The sequence below is a fragment of the Leucopleurus acutus genome (assembly GCF_964270905.1).
Source record: "Leucopleurus acutus genome assembly, chromosome: 1".
Lineage (NCBI taxonomy): Eukaryota > Metazoa > Chordata > Mammalia > Artiodactyla > Delphinidae > Leucopleurus > Leucopleurus acutus.
The window spans coordinates 139,769,040-139,787,569 of record NC_139142.1 but is presented as its reverse complement, the minus strand read 5'-3'; the positions used below and the strand labels follow the sequence as shown (position 1 = coordinate 139,787,569).

Here is an 18,530-nt window from a genome sequence, read left to right as displayed (position 1 = left end):
GCCGCAGTTCCATCCACTGCTATTGGAGCAGATGCAGTGAGGATGGAGGGGACACCCAAAGACCAGGCAATATGGACTCCAGTATACCAGTCAGCAGGAGCTAGCAGGAAGGCCCACAGGGGGCCAAAGCCTCAGCCCCCAGCACCACCAGGCTTTGTACATGTCCTCTTTCACCTCGACCCTCCCCAGGAGAACAGGGTCAGAGAAGGGACCCTTGAGAAAGAGGGAGGAACTCTGAGAGATAGAGGATTTTTCCCAAAGACACTGAGTTTGTCCAGAAGAGATTTCTAAAGCAGAAATGACCGACTTTAACTGACAAGATTAAATGCCACCCCCTCCCCAGCCCCGGCAACTCTGTCTACTTAGTGGAAACAGGGCCTTGTGAACAAGTTGAACTCGGTTATGAACAAAGTCACACCTCCACAAGCTCCCCTTTGTGGCTGTTTACTTTATACGTGTCTCGTTATCTTGGGTGCTGTAAGCTTTGCTATTTCCATTTTGCAGATGAGAAAACGGAAGATCAGAGAGTGGGAGCAACTTGTCGATGGGCATACAGCTTGTAAGAGAGGGAAGCTGCGTGTGAACTTGAATTTTCTGAGCCTAAGTTCAATGTGCTTTGGGTTTGTTCCCTGTTCTCTCTCTTCCAACCCTCTCTGAACAGGCTGAGCTATCCCGGGTGAAAAGAAGGCAAGACAAGAGATCTTCAGCTGCCTGCATTACTTTCACTCTGGCCCACAGTCACAGGGCACCAACGGGGTAAGTCTACACTCTTCTCCCGAGCCCATGTCTCCTCCAGGCAGAAACGCCAACCAGTTAGTGGAACATGTGAGACCAGAGGGACAGGCAGCTACCCAAGTCATTAGCTACAATGACCCGATCTGACCTGGTTTAGAGACAGGTCTGCCATCCCCTTCAGGTGTTCAAACACACATCGCTGGACTGAAATATCTGTCCAACACCAACACCTTCCTTCCTCTGTCCCTTCTTTTGATTCCATCCAGATTTGCACCTCACACCTCCCTTAGGGCCATCCGTGTCCACCGTGGATGGCCATTCTGCATCAGAGCCCTGATCCATCCCTTTGCATTGCCATGTTGCTTTAATATGGAGAATAGTTTCTTGTCCTACGTTTAAAGTGAACATTTTTTTCCTAAGTGTCTCAAACCCTACTATACATCTGTGGTGAAAGCTACCCAGAGAACTAGGCATTAACTTTGGCCAGCAAATCTTACAGATACCAGTTGGGGTTAAACTGGTTAAAAGTAGGTTATACCTGCTTTTTGTTTTCTAGTAGCTTGGGGTCTGAATTTATGTTGCAAATCAATTTCCCCCTAATTAAATCTACTTATTTCTAAAATGCTAGTTTAACTTGAACCTAGTAATAGATTTTACAGTCAAATACTATTGATTTTGCTCTCAGCACTTTTTACAACTCACGTTAAACTGATTATAAAATGCCTGTATAGAATGGGAAAACAGAGTAGACATCACTGTCCTTTGTGACTTTCATGAATTTGGATTATGGCAACACTAGTAGCTAAGTTTTTTTTAGCACTCACAGTGTAGCAGGTACTGTGCTAGGTGGTTCACACAAAATTATCTCACTCAGTCCTCACAGTGACTCTGGGAAGTAGATTCTAGTATTACCTCCATTTCTCTGAGAGGAAAGGCTAATTAATCTTACCCAAGGCCACAGAGTAGTAGGTGATAGAGCCTAGACTAGCACCCAGCTCCTTCTAACTCTACAGCCCATGTTCTTCACCACGCTACTGTGCTATCACATAGAAACAGTGTCCAATATACCTCCAGGTAATTTAGTTAAGTCAGTAACACAAGAGTTTGACACCAGCGGTACTGAATAAGGACATGTGTGTTTATGTCTACAAGAGTAGTTTAAAAGCCAATCACCTAGTTGCTAACTCAACCCAACATATAAGCCTTCTCCATTTGAATAGTGAAGACAGGGCCTGGCCACCTAGTCTCCTCTGTGATGACCACCTTAGAGGCTGTGACCGAAGTGAATAGGCTCCCTTGCGTCCTCTGGGGCAGTGCTGGGGCTGCCGCTGGTCAGGTAGGCACACGCAGGTGAGACCGGCCAGCCAGTTTCTGGGCTTCCCTGCTGTGGCTGGCCCAGGAGGGACCTGGGATTTGAAGGAGAATGAACAGAAGGCAAGGAGAGTTCTATGTAATCATCGAACGTGTTTACAGCCAGGCTCCAGTTTTCACCACCTCTCCTTTAACCAATCCATTCACCCAGCCGTGCCTGAAAGCCACCTACATTTAACTTTCCACCACCTTGATCCAAGAGTCTGTCAGTTCCTGCCAGGCGGTTACTATTATCGGTCATCCGTTTCCCTATTGATGTATGAGCGCCACCTAGGTGTGAATGGAGGTAACTGCAGGCCACAGTCGGTCCTGCACTGTTCTTTCATAGATCTTTCTAGGAGCCCTTGCAGAGAGAGCAGAAAGCAAGGATTACATGAAGATCCTCATTACATGACTCGATACTGAGCATGATACCTAGAAAATCATACAGATACACTTTTTGCTTTTGAAGACTTTGCTATGTAAGACTGGAAAAAGAAGTTAATAAATTTAATTTCCATTACCCCAGGATCATATGCACTGAAATCACTAAATGCCCAGCATGTTAAGGGAGATAAGGATAGGTTACTCCCAAACAATCTCTACCACCTAATTTCTCATCAAACTTGGGCAAACGACATCTTTCTGGGCCTCGGTTCTCTCCACATTACCTTCTCAATATTCTCAGTGAGGCTGTTGGATAGTGTGATATAAACCATTCTTACAAGGCCCAGTTCCAGGATATAACACGGTACTTCCGTGTGACTGCTTTGAATGGCTCTGCTATTTTGTTTCAAGCTGGCAGGTGGGACAATAAGTAAAGAATAAATTATCTTGAGACCCTTTGGAGGTGACTACGGCAGGCACTACCTAAGCTCATGCACATTCTCCCGCCTTCCCTTCTTCCTAACAGAACCCTGACAATGGGTTGGCAATGTTGGCAACGTCCCCTGAAGACCAGATCCAGGTTTAGCTAATGGGATGTAACCAGAAGTCAACTAGGTGTTGCTGCTGAGAAAGCTATTGTTTGAGGAAAAGACACAGACTTGGCTGACAAGCCTTCTTCTTGCCTGGAACGTGGAACTCAGTGGGGCAGAATGGTCACCTGGTGCTCATGAGGACATGTGGTCACATGCTAAGGCGCCAGAAGGTGTCTCGGTCCTTGACAAGAGCATCTTCATTGGCCTAGGGCCTCTTCCTCTGGAGTTGTTGTTCCGTGGGAAAAACACACCTTTCTTTGGTTAAATCACTATTGTTGGATTTCTGTTATAAGCAGAAAGTCATTCCTGACTGACACAACAACTCAGGTTTTGCCATTCATTTTCTTACTCAACAAATATTAGAGTACATGCCTGTAACCACGTAACGGTAACTATGCCAGGTACTAATTAACCACGAGGCACTTGTGGTCTGGTGGGATAGGTTCTATGGCAGTGTAACTCATCAGAAGGCACTGGAAGGAAGGGAGGTGGTCAGAGAAATGTCCCCGCAAGACGACTCCTTAGTTGAGTCTTCAGAATTAGCCTGGTAAAATTAACCTGCTAAAGAAGGGGAAAGAGGGCTACAGCAGACACAGTTGTTTGCCAACCCAACAGGTGCTTTCCCTTCCTCCATGCTGACATGCCTTGGCTTTCATTCCAATGTCTTTCCCTCTCTCCCTCCCTCCCTCCCTTCCTCTCCCTTTCGTGACTTTGTTAAATCCCTTTGCTGGTGATTGGTTTAGGAGGGCCATGAGACTCTTGGTTCTAATGAGACAGGAGGCGAATTCTGCTGTGAGGGTGTCTAGAAAAGCTTTATTCATTCTTCGAAGAAGAAGGAAGAATGAACTCTTCTTTCTTCTGCTGGACCTCACGTCTGCCCACAATGCTTAGACGCATGGCAGATGTCCTGAAAATGAGGGAAGTAACCCTGAGGAGGCCACACAGAGTTTGGCAGAGTGGAAAGATGAAGAGAACCTTGTCCTCAGTGGCATCACCGACTTGCCATCTTAATCAAGCCTAGAACCACCAGGTACCCAGGTTTATGCTATGTGAGTTAATAAATCCTCTTAGTGTTTAAGTCTTTTGGACTGGATTTTTTGCTACCTGCAGCCAAATACATCCTGCTATGAAGGCATTCTAGATAGAAGCAGCAGCGTGTACTAAAGAAACGAAAGATATGACAGAAGATGACCTGTTTTAAGATCTAGAAGTATTAGTATTACCCACATCTAAGGCGAAAGAGTAGTGTGATGAAATGACACTGCACAATTAAGCAGAGACCTAAAGACCCTGAAAGAGCTACTGAAATTTTTCAGCAGATGACACTGGTAATTCTGTATAAGGAGGAGCAATGCCAGAGACGGGAAGATCATGACAATGGTTGCTTTACTTACCTACACCAGCGATGATGAAGACTTGAAGAAAGGGAGCAAAATACAGAAACTTACTGAGGCAGTTTCCTTGGGACCTGAATCACCACTGGACGTGGTGGGGGGAAGGAAAAAGGAATTGAAGATGACATTCATATTTCTGGCCTGGATAACTAGCTGGATGCTACTCACGGAGATACAGGAGAGAGCATCTATGATGGTAAGGTTATTTCCTTTGGGGGGGGAAAGAGAAGAAACATTCCATTTTAATTATCCTGAGGTCTGAGGTCCTTGTTGGACATCTAGGCGGAGCCATCCTGCATGTAGTTGCTAAAGGGGGTAAAGTAGGGACTCATTTCCAAGACTGAACTCAGTCAAACTTCCCCCATGCTTCATGTTGTTACGTACAAGAAAAGCACAAAATTGTAAAGAGCCCATGCACTTTCATGGGTAACATTTGAATCCTGTAACCTTGAAAAGAACTTTCTGAGGCTTTTAGTCCGAAAACTAAACCATCACTTCTTTCCGGTCAGCCAGAACAATGATGCCGGCCAATCCTTGAACCTCAGGCTTGGATATCCAGCTGCCTACTGATAGCACCATTGAAACGACTGGGAGGATCATCTGAGAAAAGAGAGAACCTCCTGCTGATCAAGTGAAACATGGACACTGCGGGTCCTGCTGTAAATGTGATTGTGAGGTCAGGAGATACCCAGGTAAGAGCTGGTGAAGAATGCATAGATCATATAACAGTAGCTCTAAATGAACAGCGTTGAAAAATCTCATGGCTGGCTGAACAAAGTAAGTACCATGAGCTGACTCACTGTGCTAGTCAATGGAGGATTAAAGATGAGAAAGACAAGGTTGGTCACTGGTTCAAGGTGTTTCTGGGCATCCGTGGAGAGGCAGACATGTAAATCAAAAAGGCAGCAGTGAATTACAGGTGTCTTGATAGAAGTCTATTTGGAGCACAACTGGGAGAGGCATCCATCCTCTCCTGGGACCAAGAGTAACAGTGTATAGAGGTAATGACTCCTAAACTCAGTCTTGCCTGGTCTACGGCTATTTGCCATTTGTATAGGGAAGAAGAGACACTCCAGGCAGAAGAAGGAGGGGCAAAGCATAAAACAGAGGCGTGGCCTATTCAGAGAGCTGTACCTGGTTTGGTATGGCTGGGGTAAGTGCTTTCGGAGTGGAGAGGTAGGTGGGGACTACATCATGGTGCATACTGAATGCCATGCTAGGAGTCTGGACTTTGTCTGTGGACTGTAGGGGTGGGGATCATGGGCACAGAAGAAAGAAAGTAAATTTACTCTGATTTCTATTTTAAAATCCCTCTGGCAACGAAGTGGAAGCTCAACTTCCATGAAAGAAAACAAGAAAAGAGGCAGGAAGACCAGTTCGGAGACCCCTGCAATGGTCCAAATGATTGAAGAACTGAAATGAGGCAATGGCTTCAAGGAGGCAAGAAAGGGGCAGACACAGGAGACTTCGAGGATGTAGAATGGACAGAACTCGGTCCCCACTGGATGTGGGGAGGCGAGAATGAGGAAGGCATCCGGCTGGTCTGGCTTTGGGAAACCAGCAGAATGGAGGTGCCACTTGCCAAAATCAGAGACATGAACATGAACAAGGAGGGAGGGAAATACAATGAGTCCAGATTTGATCAAGTTGAACATTTCCAGGTAGAAATGCATAATAGTGAATTAGGATGAGTCTGGAGCTCCCAAAAGAGGCCTAGCTACAGAGGACACATTGATTCTCTTGGTAAATTTCTGTCTCTGACCAACAATTAAATTGGTAAAAGACTAGACAAGTTAGGAATGTCATTTGTGGTCACAGAAGAGGTGGTATCAGTCTAAGACACTTCAGATTGATTCAGTGCTTTAAACTCTCCATTTAATACTTTAGAATGGCGGATTTGCAATATCTTAGATGGAAAGACTGCACTCAGTTTAGACATCCGTTCTCCAGCACCAGTGCATCAGTTTGTCGATGCTCTGCCTGTGCATCTTTCTATGTGCCTGCCTGCCCACCCACCACCCCCCCGCCCCGTTCACCACACATTTAACAGGCATTCACACCATTTTTGATTGGGAAGGCAGTATACCACATGAAAAGGGCCATTCCATTGCTGGAAAATTCTATTTCTTAGGAATTAAAAAAAATTGTTGACTAAAGGTCTGTTATCTCAGAAAGTACCCTCAGCCTTAGGAGAGGCAGATTTTCAATCAAGAAAAAGCATCTGATCTTGAAGCAACCCACGTAACAGAAGGGATGTGTGACAGTCTTTACTTCTAGGATTGGCCTCAGGCCCTTTCTTCTAAAAAGTAAAATAGAAGCACTTGAAGAGGTACTTCCCTGGTGGCATTGTGGTTAAGAATCCGCCTGCCAATGCAGGGGGACATGGGTTTGAGCCCTAGTCCGGGAAGATCCCACATGCCGCGGAGCAGCTAAGCCCGTGCGCCACAATTACTGAACCTGCGCTCTAGAGCCCGTGAGCCACAACTACTGAGCCTGACTGCCACAACTACTGGAGCCCACGCGCTTAGAGCCCAAGCTCTGCAACAAGAGAGGCCACCGCAATGAGAGGCCCGCGCGCTTCAATGAAGAGTAGACCCCACTCGCCGCAACTGGGGAAAGCCCGCGCGCAGCAACGAAGACCCAACAACAGACCCAATGCAGCCAAAAATAAATAAATAAATTTATTAAAAAAAAAAAAAAAAGAAGCACTTGAAGAGCGTTTGCTATGCGGCTTTCGTTTTGAAATGAGATTTGCCCATTCTGCTTTAATTCAGTACAGAGCTTAAAGATTCAAGCAATGCTTGATGCAGAAGGGAATGGGATGGGATATAGCTTTGAACGTGGCACCTTTCATGCCTTTCAAAAGTACAGCACAAGGAATTTACCAGTGATCTGGGATGCCGCAGTTCTGCAAATGCCCAGCAGGGGGAGCCAGAGGTGAAAACGTACAGTTTTGTTGTTTGCTTGCTTCTGAAATGAACAAGCATTTTCAAGGGGTTGTTTCAACGCTCCCTCTTTGTAAAATTTAACGTTATTCCTCCTCATCCCCAATTCCGAAATATGTTGTGGCTTCCAAGCAACATTAAGTGTTTATATCTAGAAAGAGAGGAACCTATTTTTCTCTTAATTACAGGTGGAACCCCGGTTGAGCAGAGCCAAGTCAGGTAGAGACTTGTGGGCAGAGGACAGCTTTTCCCTTTGGACACAAAAAGTATTTATGAGCAGCCAGAGCAGCCCAGGGAGGCCAGGTGAGGAAGGGGGAAACACACAGCAGATGGGTCCTGTCTCCCCCAAAAGAAATGCTTTGAATGCAAAAATGAAAACAGGGCAAATCTTTCATTTTTCCCTCTTCCAATTTGTATTTTGAAGGATTACAAACCTAAAGAAAAAGTTGCAAGAAGAGTTCCATTAACATCCACACGCCCTTCCCCTAGATTGAGTGACCAAGTTGCTACACTTGTGTTCTCCCTCTGTTCCACTTCTCTCCTCTCCCTCTCCTGTTCATCACTTCCACCAACATTTCTTTTTTTTATTGAAGTATAGTTGATTTACAATGTTGTGTTAATTTCTGCTGCACAGTAAAGTGATTCAGTCATATATATATATATATATATATATATATATATATATATATATACACACATTCTTTTTTATTCTTTTCCATTATGGTTCATCAGAGGACACCGAATGCTATACAGTGTGCTATATAGTAGTACCTTGTTGCCCATCCATTCCATACATAATAGTTTGCATCTGTTAACCCCAAGCTTCCAATCCATCTCTCTCCCACCCACCCCGCCTTGCCAACCACAAGTCTGTTCTCTATGTCTGTGAGTCTGTTTCTGTTTCCTAAATAGGTTCATTTGTGTCATATTTTAGATTCCACATATGAATGATATCACATGGTATTTGTCTTTCTCTTTCTGACTTACTTCACTTAGTATGCTAATCTCTAAATCCATCCATGTTGCTACAAATTCCATGCTTCCCAAAAAGACATGTAATTTCAATACTGGACACTAGATGTCACTGTTAACCGGTTCTACACAACCACCCTTCATAAAGTAGTACCAGGGGAAAAGTCATCACCAAGAATTATTAAAATCACATTTACGTGGTATTGTGCTACTTAATCTATAAAAACTGGAACACAGCAATAAGACAGACTTTCATTAAAAATACTGCACGTTCTCTAGGCTCACTTTGAGGGGCTTAAAAAAAAAAGCCTATTTTTCCCCAAGTGAGAAATAATAATAAAATCATATCAAGCACCACTGGAAGACCAGGAATTGCAACCTCCCATTGCATGTGTGAGGTCTTTAGATTGGGCTTTTAGAAAGTGACTTGAAACCCAAAGCATACAAAAATCTTTCACCCAGGAAAAGCTCATCATAGCTCTCATAAGGGAGACAAACATACTTTGAGGTTTTGTCAAGTACAGTTTTGAGAAAACAAGGCTGGTATCTGGAAACCAAAATTTGAACCCAAGGGCTTTTAACTCACATGATTATATTCAGTCCCTTGACAATCATGGGCCACTACTAATCTTCCTTCCTTAGTCCAATTTGACTGATTTTGGCGGTAGGGCAAGAAAGAATCTTTTCTCCTGGCACCCTCTCAATATCTGGTTAGGAGACCAGGTATTAATTGCTACAACTACTAGCATTATGCTGAAAATAAAACACAGGAAAAATAAGTGGGAAAATAGTAAGTTTCTAACCATCAGGAGATGAGTTGTTAAACTTTCAGAAATTGATAGGATCCATAAACATATTAAATAAAATTTGTAGAAGATATTCCTATTTATTGAATGACAGAAGATGGGACCCCAAGAGCTGAGCTGCTCTTAGGGACAGCAATTTTTTTCCCGTCAAATCCAGTTTATTCTAAAACCAAGTAGCTGCTAGAACTTTTATTCTGTGCTTTTCAATGAATCTTAATAAATCTGATTCCTTTTTTCTTGCCATGGTTTTGCCATCTGGAGTACTTTTCATGATTGTAACTTCTGCTATTCCAGTCCTAAAAGTCACGGAACATACGTTTTTCAATCAAGTAAGAATGTATTGTAAATATGAAGGCTTACTAAGGCCCCTAAATGCAGATGGCTTTTCCAAATGATAAACAAACGTTTCCATTTGAAGGCCATGAGTGCATTAGCTCCAAGCAAAGAGCAAACTTACCTTTCACAAGTTTAAATGCCAGTCCACTTTATTTCTCTTTCAAAGTGTACGTTCTGGTACTCATTTATGAATAGACATACAGACTGATGGAATATACTAGAAAGCCCAAAATACGTATCTACATATATACACGCATGCATGCATACATACGGTAATAAAGAGGGAACCCCAAAATAGTGGGGGAAAGATTTATTCAATCACGATAAAGGCATAACTGTGTAGCCATCTGAAACAAAGTAAAATTGAATCCATACCTCATATGATACACTAGAATAAATTCCAAATGGATTAATATGAAATGTAAAAATGTAAGAGCATACAGTTATAAATTACTGAAAGAAGACACAGAAGAAATTTTTTAACTTCAAAGTGCAGAAAGACTTTCCATGACACAAAATCTAGAATCAGACAAGAGAAAATTACTAAATTCACCATTTAAAAAATGTAAAACTTCTGCCTGGCAAAAAAAAATAAATAAAACTGCATGAGCAAAGGCATAAGTCAAAAGGCTGCTTGAAGAAAAAAGCCTTTTGCAATTTATATCATAAAAAATTCTTTCATGTGTGAAAAGATCCTACAAATTAAGAGGATGATCAATAACCCAATAGAAAAACAGATCACAGGAGAGGAATATAAATGGTTCCCAGGTCAGGAGATCAAGGTGCGGTGCAGGGCTGGGACTGGAGCAGGACAGGTGAGGTGCCTAAGGGACAACATTTAAGGAGACCCTGAGAATTTCATTTTATTCAGTGCCTCCTTAAATTCTGCATCCAAGGCACCTCACACGCATCCTACTCCAAGCCCTGAAGGGATCTTAAACATATGAAAAGATGCACAACCTCACTCAAAATAAAAGCAAATGAAAACTACCCGAGATACAATTTTTCACTTATCAGATTGGCAAAAATCCAAATGTTGGACAACACGCTACCCTCAGACATTGCTGGTCCGAGGGTGAGTTGTTTCAACCACTCTGGAGAGCAATTTGCCACCCACTGGGCATTAAAATCACAAATACATATGGACTCTTGACTCACTTCTAAGACTTTATCCTACAGATACAGGCAAACATAAAATGATTCACTCACGGGAGTATTCATTGCAGCACTGCTGGTAACGGTGAAAGATTGGATACGACCTGAACGTGCATCACGGTTAAATAAATTACGGTTAGTTCATATAGTGCAGTACCATGCCACTGTCGAATGAAGGGGGCTGTGCTTTAGATATTAAAATGGAAAGTTCTCCAAGATATGTTAAGTAAGAAAAGCAAGGTCCATGTGGTAGCCAAGGGGGAGGGGGGGAGGGAGAGATGGATTGGGAGTTTGGGATCAGCAGATGCAAACTACTATATAGAGAAAGGATACACAACAAGTCCTACTGTAGAGCACAGGGAATTATATTCATATCCTGTGATAAACCATAACGGATATAGCTAGTGGAAACCTGTGGCGTAGCACAGGGAGCTCAGCTCAGTGCTCTGTGATGACCTAGATGGGTGGGATGGGGGGGTGGGGTGGGAGGGAGGTCCAAGACGGAGGGGATATATGTATACATATAGCTGGTTCACTTCCTCGTACAGCAGAAACTAACACAGCATTGTAAAGCAATTACACTCCAATTAAAAAAAGAATATATATATGTATAACTGAATTGCTTTGCTGTACAGTAGAAACTAACACAACATTGTAAATCAACTATACTTCAATAAAATAAACAAACAGATGAATAAATAAATAATTTTTAAAAGAAAAAAGAAAAGCAAGGTCCAGACCATATTTGCCAAGACGAAGGGAAAATAATATACGAATGGGCTGGTAAGTGCGTCAAAGCATCTGCCTTAAAAAAGGAACTATCAGAGAGTGGTTATTTCCTGTTGGGGAATGGGAAACTGGGTGGATGGAGACAGGGGATCACATTTTTTGATAATGGAGTCATGTAATATATTGTTATCTATTACAAATACAAACTAAAAAATGTGTTTCCTCTGGCACTGTTGCCCTCAAATATCTATTTCTACCTAGATGCACAACACCTCAGGATACTTTTCTGAAGCTCTTCTAACACACTAGCAGTGCTACTCACTACTAGGTTTGACCTGACTTATAAAAAGATGCCCAAACTTGGTGTCAGGGTGATGGGCTTTCAGGCTCTACCAAAGTCATCATCAGGCTAAGCAGCCTACTTGGTTTTTTTTTTAAAGTCTGATCCTCTGTCAATATCATCAGTTAAGAACATGAGCTGACTCAGCAAGAATGTGTACAGGGGCCAAAGGGAAAGGGGCGGGGGACTGCTCTCCTTGGCTTTGTTAGTCTGAATAGACACTGCCTTGGGGTTTCCATATGCAATACAGTTTTCTGCATCCCTGAAATTTTTATTACGTGCCTTGTGGAAAAGTATCTGCAGATGAGCTTATATACAATGAGCGTTGCATAACTCTGTAGCGTCTGTATCATAACAGGTCATACTCAGGCAGTGCTTCTAGCCTGTGTCTGGTTCAGGGCAGGAATAGAGATGGACTGGGGCAAAGGTGGACTATTTGTCTGGCCCAGGGGACTTTGCTGAAGCTTCCTCTCATTTCTCAGTTACAAGTGCCTGTCAGCACTCCTGCCAATTGGATAGAATAGCCCTTTAAGTCTCCTTTGGAGGAAGGCTGCCCCTTCCTTCAGAAGACCAGGGGAAAGGAACCCTAAAATTCTCTCTCTTCTGACACTCTGGTATAGCACAGACCACCAGGAAGGGCAGGTTGGAGGTTCCGGACATCCTACCCCAATCTTACCTAAGCAAGCCCTCTCTCATCTGTTTTGATATTAGAGATCCTGGCTGACCCCCAAACCTGTTCTCGACCCATTATATCATCCAGTTTCCAGGGCAATCTTGCTCGGCTTAGAGAATGACCCAATGGAGGGCTTTCTACTGCTAAAGCCAGCATGCACCCAGGAAGATGTGTGAGTATCTTGGAGGAAAGAAGAATGGTACCATCAGGGGGAGACCAGACTCACCCAAGGGCAGAAAGCAGAAGAAAACACAAAATGATCACCTTGGTATCTATCAGCTCCTGAGCACCGCATAGGTACTGGGTCCTGCCTGGAGACCTGGCACACATTTTCTCCAGTCCCTGGACCTGCATGGCCGGTACTGCAGCCTCCACTTGTTCTCCCGACCCCTGCTCGCCTTGGAGACCTTCCCCTGACACCCCGTCTAACATGTGCTCTCACCACTGTTCACTATTTCAGTTCACGATTAACTTCAAAGTGCTCATCAAAATTTGTCACTCTCTTGTTTGTTAACCGACTTTTTCTCTTTATTACTTTCTCCATTAAATTAAGCTCAATGTGGGTAGGAACCTTGTTAAACTTTCCCATTTTTAAATCTCCAATGCCTAGCCCAGTGTATGGCTGGGAGCAGTTAAGACTATTTGTTGAGTTAATGATGTGTATCGCTTGGGTTATTGATGAATGATTAGTTAATAATTCATAAGTACATATTAAGAAATCCAAACTGAGTTTTGTTAGGTAGTGGTCCCAATGTTTGAAAATGAGAAAAATCATAGATCATGGAAAAGAAGTACATAGAATCAGGCCAATTTCATCAAGTTCACTTTAGGTTTCTGTTTAAGATTTCAAGAGGCCCTGAGAACAATCAGGCAGGGCTTGGGCTCTAAAATTTTAATGCTTAGTTAATCCTGTTCCTGATCATTTTTAGGAAAAGGGGTTGGGAAAGCCAATTTCTAATTTGTTCTTTGGTTCGTTCATGTACACAGTTTTCAAACTGATTCAATTTATTGAATAATCTTAATACCTGAAGCACTGAGGATACAAATATGTATAACACTCCCTCTGCTTTAGGAGCTCAGACACATGTCCAAATAACTGTAACATAACATGATAAGCATTTTAATACAAGCAGAAAGTACTTTTAGAACACGGTTTGCTTGGGGTGGGGATGCCACGGGGAGCCCACCAAGTGTCACATAAGCTCAAAAGTCAAGCAAAGTAAAAGCTCTCTGCCCTATTTCAAGGCTAGACTCACGCACGTCTGGCACCGGCAAGAACACTTTACTCAAAGCAATGACTCTCTCGGTTTCATTCAAGTAACAACAGAACTCTAAGCAAAGCCCACACGATAAAGCCAGTAACCAAAAGAGAAAAAAAAAAGCAACTTAGGGCAGATGGGCAGAGAAATGAACAGGGTTGTTTGGTTCAGGAGAGCACAACAGCAGTTTATAGAGGATGGAGGAACTGAACTCACAGGCGCACATAGATGCACACGCCCATCATGTCATTCTTTCCCAGTCACGGCAACGTGCTGGTCCAGAGCTTATCTCTGAACATGTGGAAAGAGTTACCTTGCTTTAATTTACTGAATAAATATGAAAATGTCTGCTGATGTGTTCTGGTCGAAGCCGAGCAGTGACCCAGCTGGGAGAGGAGGTATGAAAGCCCCCGTCGAGCGGTGAAGGGCGTGGCTGGTGGGCCTCGCAAGGAAGGTGCTGGCTGACCAGGAATGAAGAGGGCAGGTGGGTGGCAGAAGGGGGTCTTTGCCCTCAACAGAAGGCACCATGGGAGACTGCGCTCTCACCCTTGCTTAGCTTCTTCCTGTCGTTAGCTCCTCCGGACTCAAGAAATGCAGCGTGAATAAAATTAAAAACAAGACAGGAGCCTGGGGAGGTGCCAGGAATTCTCCCTGACCTTCAAAGCCTTGGGTTCCGGGGATTTAGCCAAGGGGGCTTCATGTCCTTGTGTTATCAGCCCTCAACTACCCATCCCAGCCAAAAGAGAAAGCTCTGTGTTGGATTCAAGACTAATTTCATTTGCTGAAATGCAACAGATTAAGTCACCGAGTACCTCAATTCATTTACACATTTATTTTAAGTACCTATTCAAAAGCAAAGTGCCTGGAACTGCTCCTGGCCTGGATGGGTGGTAGGCAGTGGTGATGGGAACAAGTAATCACAAGAAGTGGGAACAAGAACAGAAACAGTGCTCAGTGGGGTCAGCCAGTGGCTTTTGAGCCGAGTCCACCGGGTGGCCCAAGAGTGGAGGTGGAACGGCTCTCCAGGCTGCCAGACAGTGTGTTCATTCTTGCGGCGGCACAACCCTGCAGGCCCCCTGGCTCAGGGAGCAACACATCCCAGCCCAGCCAGCACCGGGGCCCCAGGAGGCCTGGCAGGAGACAGACAATGCAGGGCCTGGACTTGATTCCACAGGCAATGGGGAGCCACAGGTGGAGTTTAAGCAAAAGAGAGGCATATCCTAACGTGTTTTAGAAAGACAGTTAGTTTTGGAAAGACGCAGTGAGGAAAATAAAATCAGAATAGGGGAGACCCCTGAAGCACAAGAGTTTCCTCCTATCACATTTAAATTACTCTTTCTGTTCTGATTAACAATTCACCCTAAAAAGCCAATATTATCCAACTCATTTTGCCTTCATAACAGTTCTCTGTAAAATGGGGACTAATAATGACTGAGTTATTGTGAAGACAGATGGCTTAAGGCCTCCTTCTGTATGAACAGCACACATCACAGTGTCTGGCGCAGGGTAAACACTCAGAAGCAACTCCTTGCTGTGCACATTAGCTTCAACACCTTCCTGCATGGAGGTTTCGCGTCAGCCTATTATTTCAAGGCACTTACTCAAGGACAGTGTCTCCACCATCAGGGATTTTTTTTCTGGTGGGAGGGAGGGTAGGTCTTGGGGTGAGTCTGACTCTTTCAGGATCATTCAAGTTTGAAAGCCTGAGGTTTCTGAAAGGCTGGTCTCCAGGGAGCTAAGGTTGTTTTTTGTGCTTTTTTTTTTTTTTTTTTTTTTTTTTAGTTTTTATGCAAGGGACCCTGTTCTTTCAAATGGCTGCTATACCTCTGAAGGCAAAGTTCCATCTATTTGCATTAAGTTGTCAGCAAAAATAATATGCATATTATCAAACTATGAAAATCCAGAATTTTGCAGAGCTTGAAACTGAGATCAAGGAAAAAAAACTCATAGCACACTTAATATGATGCTTAATGATAGAAATGGTTACTGTGCTCTCTGTTAATTAGACATAAATGCTATTTCATTCCCATCAATGACAATCATGACTGGGTGGGGCAGAGACTTCTCTGAAGACGGGCCAGATGTTCCTATCTGATGTCTAGAGGGATGAGTTTAAGGTGAGGAAGGCAGAATCTCTGTGGGCTTCAGATACACCCTCTTGATTTAGGACAAGTCAGGGCTAGAGTTCTCTCCCTTCAAAGCCTGGCTATCGATATGCAGTCCTTAGTCTGAGGCCAACATTTAGGACGCTTCATTCCCTGTCAAGAAAGGAAGTGTTGAGGCTTCCCTGGCGGCGCAGTGGTTGGGAGTCCGCCTGTCGATGCAGGGGAAGCGGGTTCGTGCCCTTGTCTGGGAAGATACCACATGCTGCTGGGCCCGTGAGCCATGGCCGCTGAGTCTGCGCGTCCAGAGCCTGTGGTCCGCAACGGGAGAGGCCACAACAGTGAGAGGCCCGCGTACCGCAAAAAAAAAAAAAAAAAAAGAAAGGAAGTGTTACCCAGTTCTGAGGGACTGGCGAGGAATTCCTATGTTCTCCAGCCCTGAGCTCAAGGGTTTCTGCATTCTTACAGCCCCTCTTCCAACTCTTGTATCTAAAACCCCAGTGGAGGGTAAACACAGGTTGGCCAGGGAGAGCTCTGCCAGGAGCTGGAACAGAGCGTTCCAGCTTGCTCTGGGTGGGCCTGGGGTGCCTTGGAAGTGGCTTGGTGTCAGGAGGACGCCCTTCTCCCTCAGCTACTCTTGTGTAGGTTTAGCTCATACTCTTATTTAATGCTTGTCACTTTTCATTAACTTTTGTGGCAGGCCCGGGTTTGCTTTCAACTCTCTGTATCCAGCAGAGGATTTCTGGAGCTATTTCAGATGTAGACGCTTCTCTCAGAGAGTGACAGCTCTCTCAGCCACAGGTCAGCAAGGCAGAGATAGCAACTTGCATTCTGGGCTTCCGATCAAATATTCAGAAAAGGGCACTTTACCCTTTGAAAGTTGCAAACTAAACAGAACTTCAGCCTGGGAAGCAAATGTACTTCTGATTATTTAGACTGAAGTTCTAAAGAGGACGCGACAGTCAGTGGTTCCAACAACATCAATGAACGAATTTCAGGCAAATGCACAGAGAACAAATACGAAGTAATATCAAAGTTGTCCTTGTAACATCAAATTCCTATTCATCTACTCACATCCTGGGGAGTGTCTGTCTCAGTCTTTCAGCAATTATCATCTTCAAACTATGTTGTCCTACACCACTGGTTTTCATCAATTTGTACGAATCCATACCCATGTCCTTATAAGTGTGTGTTTTCCTTTCGTATCATCAGCTTAGAGGCACTTAATGTAACACTAAGAAAACAAGCTCCCCCAGTGGAAAGAGACCACATTTCCTCTTCCTTCCAACTCATCTCACCGCTGTATATTTACAGTTCTGGTTCTTTGTGAACTGTATTTTAATCACTGTGTCCTTTAAGATTTTGCTACTCAAAGTATGATCCACGGACCAGCAGTATCAGTATCAGCGTCACATGGGAGCTTGTTGGAAAAACAGACTACTCAACTCTACTCCAAAATAAAATAAAAAGTTAAAAAAAAAGAGTCCTCCGTATCCTTGCCAATACTTGTCATTGTCAGACCTTTAACTTTTGGGCAATCTGGTGAGTTTCCCTGATTACGTGTGAGGTTTAGCACCTTTTCCCATGTGCCTACGGAGCATATGAAACGTGGCTAGTCTGAGTTGCACTGAAAGAAGTAACATACACACCAGATTTTGAAGAATTAACAGGAGAAAGAATGTAACGATGTGTCATAACTAATTTTTATATGGATTACATGTTGAAATGATAATAATTTGGATACACTAGGTCAAATAAGATACAGTATTAAAGTTTAAGAAACAGACCACTCAGGCCCTTCCCTAGACCTACCAATGTAGAGTCTGCCGTCCCCCTGGGAGTCACACTACAGTGTAAGAACACTGCCTCAAAAGATAATGTGAATCTCACAAATCTACAATCTGCAAAAAAATAAAAGGAAATACTTTCGCATAGAAAACTCATATACAACAGGAGGTATGTGGGCATATAAGCAAACATAATACTGAGAAAAGCCAGCATGTTTCCTAAGTGGCAGACCTGTTATGAGGACCTTATGTGTATTGGCTCGTGACTCCTCACTACAATGCAGGAAGTAGGTACCATCCTCCTCCTGTTGCAAATGATGTACAGGCACAGAGAGCTTACGGAACCTGTACAAGGTCACGCAGTCAATCACGGAAGAGGTAGGAATTGAACACCCAAGCAGTCTGACTTCAGAGGGCATGTTTTTAACCACTAAACTACACCACCTCCCAGCAGTGTGCACCTGTATTCAGGAAATAGAACAGTTGATTCAGGATCTGAAAGAAAAAGCTAGGTTGCTAAAAGGTGCCTTATTTCTGGTTCAGTAGCATTTAGAAGCAGGGACTAGTTGAGCCGGAAACCACAAAACACTAACGGAACTCCTTTGGGTATTATCTGAGGACAGTAAGGATAGAGGGGATGCGTGAAACCCAGTTTTTTCCAAACGAGCAGAAATTGGAGGCCAGATCGGTCCCAGCCTTCAGCGTGCTTCCCATCATACTCCCTACCTCTCTTGTACTGCATCAATGCTCTGGGGGTTTCTTGTTCATCCGAAGACAACCTCACATGCATCAGGTATCAAATGACAGCTTTTTCCTTCCTTTATTCACAATCCGAGAATATCCATACTGCTTTGATAAATTATTTTGTATCCTATTTAAAACCTCATTAAGAAAAAGGCTGGAAGGGGAAGGGGGGTGCTTATAAATCATACTCAAATAGCTCTAATACTAAACACAGTGGCAATTT

General features: G+C 43.7%; 1 protein-coding gene across 1 annotated transcript in view; it reads right to left on the bottom strand.

Moving 5' to 3' along the window:
- The window catches only part of THSD4 (thrombospondin type 1 domain containing 4), a gene marked incomplete at its 5' end in the record, with an annotated part of 540,083 nt that overhangs the window by 290,369 nt on the left and 231,184 nt on the right, over positions 1 to 18,530 (bottom strand). The gene's annotated exons all lie outside the window — the stretch shown is intronic.